Source organism: Triticum dicoccoides, unplaced genomic scaffold (genome assembly GCF_002162155.2).
Source record: "Triticum dicoccoides isolate Atlit2015 ecotype Zavitan unplaced genomic scaffold, WEW_v2.0 scaffold127127, whole genome shotgun sequence".
In the NCBI taxonomy this organism is placed as follows: Eukaryota; Viridiplantae; Streptophyta; class Magnoliopsida; order Poales; family Poaceae; genus Triticum; species Triticum dicoccoides.
Window position 1 is genome coordinate 997 of NW_021189267.1, and position 6,252 is coordinate 7,248.

General features: G+C 41.5%; 1 long non-coding RNA gene across 2 annotated transcripts; it reads right to left on the reverse strand.

Annotated features, from left to right (window-relative positions):
* Positions 1-200: 200 nt before the first annotated feature.
* On the reverse strand, positions 201-2,101 carry LOC119343426. Of its 2 annotated transcripts, none has more exons than XR_005166088.1 (5): positions 1,825-2,101; positions 766-853; positions 539-669; positions 370-427; positions 201-221 (listed from the first exon to the last, which is right to left on the reverse strand). It is a non-coding gene; the product is annotated as an uncharacterized LOC119343426 (long non-coding RNA). The 2 variants fall into 2 exon arrangements; XR_005166089.1 differs by having other exon boundaries at positions 1,817-2,101.
* Between the last annotated feature and the right edge of the window lie 4,151 nt (positions 2,102-6,252).

The window sequence follows — 6,252 nt, forward strand, 5'->3', positions numbered from 1 at the left end:
CACAAAAAATTCTGGAGATGCTCACACATATTATCGTCGTCTTTGTTGTGCTTCATTCGTAGCTGAAACTCCCAGTAAGGAACAAATTAAGAAGGGAGGCATAGGACAGCAGGAACATGATTTTTCAAAAAAAAAATACCAACAGTACTTGATGATGGCACCATTGTGTGCTGACTACACTGCGCTTTTTCATGGTTTTAATCATGAATCGATCCATCAGGCTACAAATTACAATGAATGGATTATCAATGGTAATGACTGAAAATAATTAGATATGCGCATGCAACATGATATATGAGCACAAATACACATACAACATGATCTATGAGCACAAAAAATTTCCAAAGCATGTGAATTAAATTGACTTACTAATTTGGCAAACTACTGCCGCCGTATGGCATCTTCTGAACTTAATCAAGGGAAAATACTGCATCGAGAGAAAAATAGTAAATAATCTCATCCTGAAGAAAATTGAATGAAGGAAGAGTGTGCTTGTCACAAAAGAGTAATAAAGATTAAAGAGAGAAAGATATTTCACCTAGGGCTTTAATGATCGATCTGGCCATGGCGATGCTGTCCATGGAGAGAAGCACATAGAGAGAGGGATGACATGATGGGGAAATCGTTGTAGCCACCACCAAGATGCTTTCCTCACGGGCTTGAAATATTCTGAAGTTCTAGTGTTATTTCTTCTAGTCTAAGAAGATAAGGAAGAGCAGCAATATCTAGAGTGTAGTAGCAGATGAGACTAAAGAAGGAGATTACCAGGAGGTTTGCAAGGATGCCAGTTGCCACGGATCCAAAGGGGTGTTGTCAGCAGTGCTAGCGCACACGTCACAGATAAATAGTATGGCTGTATGGAGAACCCAAAAGTCACAAGCCACATTCAACACTTCAAGACACATATTTATGTGAATCAAAAACCCCAGTGTTGACAGAGAAGTAAAACTGATTAATGAGGGAGAGGAATAGACTGGGAACTGAAAACCATCCTCTTTAATTTTTTCAATGAATCGTTTTCTTCTGAACATGAACACTGAACACAGACTGCCACTGCTCTGCTTCGACATACTTGGGAAGATTGTCTTGACTATGGCTGTCAAACTGAGTGAACAGAATAGGGTATGGCCAGCCACTAATCAGGTCAGAGCTAGCCAGGCCTAAGCAGGAAAGAATGTTTCAGGCATTTGTTCTGGAAAAAAAATGCATTTGATGCTGGGATTGTTTTTCTTTCGGGAAAAAAATGCATTTACAATTCCTTCATTTTATAGCCCAATGGTTGCATCATTTTGTAGGTTGCTTGACATAAAATTTGATGTTGCTGCTACATGGCAGTACAAGAAGGAAAGGGCAGCCACAGTAGGGGCAAAAGCTCAAAACCCATGTTTGTGTATTAAATACAAACTGATGTAGTTGCTGCATCTTAATAGAGCCTAGTAAGAGGTTTATCACAATTCTGCTATCTTGTACATATGAAGGATGAAAATAAAATAGCACATTTTAGCGATTTAAAATGGAAAACTAATGAAATCGTCATATTAAGCGTAACACTTTGCAATGCACCTGAGTTAAGATGACTAATTACTGTAGAAACCAGTACAGAAACTGAACATTGACAACACATAACACAAGATTAGCTTCTGACTTGTAGGGAGTTCCCAATTTAGTTTACCAACACAACTGTAAGGTCCATAAAAGATATTTCATGGTATTGCAGAGTGGATCTATGATGGGACTCCCTGATTATAATTACTGATAAATGGGGAGCATCCAAAAGTCATAGACAAAGAAAATTGCACCATGAAAATTGGAGTACCTTCTTACCTGGGCCGGGGGAAGACATGCACCAAAATACCAAATAGATCGGCAGTGGACGTTCGTAATTTTGACTCCAAATAGTGCCAAGCATATATACCAAGGTATGACCAATGTATTAGCAGATGGAGACACACCCACCACCAATCCCAGCAACTTGACGGTCCATGCTGGGTAGAGCACCAGGTGCAGGTATCGTTGCCCAGCAGCCGTCCTCCGCACTGCACATGTTCCTTTTGCTTTGCGAGGAAGAGGCAGAGCGCATCCTCCCAGGCAGCACGCCTGAGCCCCAACCTCCTCGCAGCTCCTGATCCAATCAGGATCGAGCCGCCGCCAACCGCCAGGTCTCGCCCGACCTCGCCCGAACAGGCGGACGCCGGCGGATGACCCCCTCCCGGCAGCCGACGGATCGAGCCGCCGCCCACCGCCAGGTCTCGCCCGACCTCGCCGGCACAGGCGCACGCCGGCGGATGACCCCCTCCCGGCAGCCGACGCACCTCAAACTCCTATTTCCTCTCTTTCTCCCTCCTCTCCTTCCTTCTCTCTCTCCCTCTCCTATAGGGGCTGGTCCATGGCGCTGCAACGAAACAAGCGCCGCCGCTGTTGCCCTTTGCCTGCAAGTCACCGCCACCGCCGCCGAGCGGACGCGGGAGAGGAAGAGACGAGCGACGGCGACCATGCGCTGGGGGCAGAGGAGGAGAGAAGTGAAGGGGAGGAGGCGGCGGCGCAGTGGTGGTGCTGGAGCCCGTGGTGGAGAGAAGGAGGGGACGAGGGGCTCGAGAGGCGATTGGCGTCTAGAAGACGGAAACAATTGGTCGCTTTCGCGCTCGCTGAGTCCACCCACCTTTTTACTGCAGCACACCCCTCTTTTCACCCGAACGGCCGAACCCACGCACGCACAGTGGTCCCGCGAGGAAGGATGGCCCAGATGTCATCCACCAAACTGCAAAGCTATGGAGTGAGTTAAAACTGACGGCCGGATGTTTGACAGCGAGTTGAAAAGTACCGAAAACTTTACAGCGATGCACAACGGGCGAACCAGATCGAAGACCCGACTCAAACGCTCCAGTTATGCGGGTAGTGTAGCAGTTTTTATATGTTCAATGACTAGCTCCGACAATGGTGGACTAAGGGTGGATGAAGAGAATGGCGGTGGGCAAACAATGGGTGGTTAAGGAAACACGAAGACTAACTTGAAGGTAGTAGGAGGCAATTGCTACATGAATAAAAACTAGCATATCTATAAATTATTTTGTTATCCCGTGGCAACGCACGGGCATTCAACTAGTGAGTACCTAATAGAAAGATGTATTATGTGTTAGGTGTCCTATATATAGGAGGAGGCAGGACTTTGCATTGCATACTCCTATAGGCCGACCTGATCGATTATGGCTGGGAGCGATTATTCGTACAGAGTTTTCCTTTCAGCGTTCGGTCATGGGCTTCTCTATGTGGTCTCTGTCCGTTTCTTCTATGCTTTAATCTTAATTAAGTTGGAAAGGTTATGTCTAAATTTGAGCCGTTCTTTTTTATTGCTTGATGCTAGATAAATCTGAGCCGTTTAATGTTTGTTATTTTATAATAATATAATAGATAGGCTTTGACTTTGCCTATGCACGTACGCTGCAGCGTGTCTTTTTTCTTCCTTTTTATCAATGTGATCTGCTCCGTCTAGATCTCGTGCCCATCACGTCATGCTTCGGTTGGAAAATATAGCTATTTCTACGTGACACGTCTAATTGTTTGTACGTAACCATATTTAAATCTCAGCCCTTAATATATAATATTAGCGGTCAAGATAATTTAATCTGTGTGGACAAACGTAATAGCTTGTTTGCCTCTTGTTTTAATTAAATAATAGATAATAGATATCATACTTTTTCTTAGCAGTAGGAAGAGGAAATTCAAAACCTCCAAATATAATTGATGGAATTTTCCCAATAGAGTTTATGATGTGAACTTGAGGTTGTTTTCTCGGAAAATGTACCGTGTGCTCATTTCCATTAACATGAAAGGTGACATTGCCTTTGTTACAATCAATAACAGCACCTGCAGTGTTTAAAAAGGGCCTACCAAGGATGATCGACATACTGTCGTCCTCAGGGATATCAAGAATGACAAAGTCTGTTAAGATAGTAACATTCGCAACAACAACAGGCACGTCCTCACAAATGCCGACAGGTATAGCAGTTGATTTGTCAGCCATTTGCAAAGATATCTCAGTAGGTGTCAACTTACTTAATTCAAGTCTACGGTACAAGGAAAGAGGCATAACACTAACACCGGCTCCTAAATCACATAAGGCAGTTTTAACATAATTTCTTTTTATGGAGCAAGGTATAGTGGGTACTCCGGGATCACCAAGTTTCTTAGGTATTCCACCCTTAAAGGTATAGTTGGCAAGCATGATGGAAATTTCAGCTTCAGGTATTTTCCTCTTATTAGTGATGATATCTTTCATATATTTAGCATAAGGGTTTGTTTTAAGCATATCAGTTAAGCGCATACGTAAGAAAATAGGTCTAATCATTTCAGCAAAACGCTCAAAGTCCTCATCATCCTTTGTCTTGGATGGTTTAGGAGGAAAGGGCATGGGTTTTTGAACCCATGGTTCTCTTTCTCTACCATGCTTCCTAGCAACAAAATCTCTCTCATCATAACATTGATTTCTTGATTGTGGGTTATCAAGATCAACAGCAGGTTCAATTTCTATATCATTGTTATTACTAGGTTGAGCATCATTATTAGCATCATCATTAGGTTCATGTTCATCTCCGGATTGTGTTTCAGCATCAGAGATAGAAGTATCATTAGGATTCTCAGGTGTTTCAACATTAGGTTCACTAGAAGCATGCAAAGTCCTATTATTTTTCTTTTTCTTCTTCTTAGAAGAACTAGGAGCATCTAGATTATTATTCTGAGAATCTTGTTCAATTCTCTTAGGGTGGCATTCAGGATACAAAGGTTCCTGAGTCATTTTACCAGTTCTAGTAGCCACTCTAACAGCAAAATCATGTTTTTATTTAGTTCATCTAGCAATTCATTCTGAGCCTTAAGTACTTGTTCAGCTTGAGTGGTAACCATAGAAGCATGTTTACTAGTGAGTTTAAGTTCACCCTTAACTCTAGACATATAATCACTCAAGCGTCCAATCATATAAGCATTATTTTTGAACTGTCTACCAACATAATCATTGAAATTTGCTTGTTTATCCATAAAGTCATCAAATTCATCTAAGCACTGGCTACGAAATTTAGTAGACGGAATTTCAACTTTATCATATCTATAAAGAGAATTTACCTTTACTACCTGTGTCGGGTTATCAAGACAATGTGTTTCTTCAACGGGCGGTATATTAAGACCATGTATTTCTTAAATAGGAGGTAAATTCTTAACATCTTCAGCTTTAATACCTTTTTCTTTCATTGATTTCTTTGCCTCTTGCATGTCTTCAGGACTGAGGAATAGAACACCTCGCTTCTTCGGAGTAGGTTTAGGAGTAGCTCAATTGGTTCAGGAATTGCCTCGGGAATTGGCTCAGGAAGAGTCCAATTATTTTCATTTGTCAACATATTGTTCAATAATAATTCAGCTTGGTCGACTGTTCTTTCCCTGAAAACACAACCAGCACAACTATCCAAGTAGTCCTTGGAGGTATCGGTTAGTCCATTATAAAAGATATCAAGTATTTCATTTTTCTTAAGAGGATGATCAGACAAAGCATTAAGTAATCGGAGAAGCCTCCCCCAAGCTTGTGGGAGACTCTCTTCTTCGATTTGCACAAAATTATATATTTTCCGCAAGGCAGCTTGTTTCTTATGAGCAGGGAAATATTTAGCAGAGAAGTAATAAATCATATCCTGGGGACTACGCACACAACCAGGATCAAGAGAATTAAACCAAGTTTTAGCATCACCCTTTAATGAGAACGGAAATATCTTAAGGATATAATAATAGCGAGACTTCTCATCATTAGTAAACAGGGTGGCTATATCATTCAACTTGGTAAGATGTGCCACAACAGTTTCAAATTCATTGCCATAAAAAGGATCAGATTCAACTAAGGTAATTATTTCAGGATCAACAGAGAATTCATAATCCTTATCAGTAACACAGATAGGTGAAGTAGCAAAAGCAGGGTCAGGTTTCATTCTAGCATTAAGGGATTGCTGCTTCCACTTAGCTAATAACTTCTTAAGATCATATCTATCATTGCAAACAAAAATAGCTCTAGCAGTTTCTTCATCCATAACATAACCCTCAGGAACAACAGGCAATTCATAATTAGGGGGAGGACCTTCATCATCGCTTTCATCAAAAATTTCATTTTCAATAATATCATTCTCCCTAGCCCTAGTAAGTTGTTCATCAAGAAATTCACCTAATGGCACAGTAGTATCAAGCATAGAAGTAGTTTCATCATAAGTATCATGCATA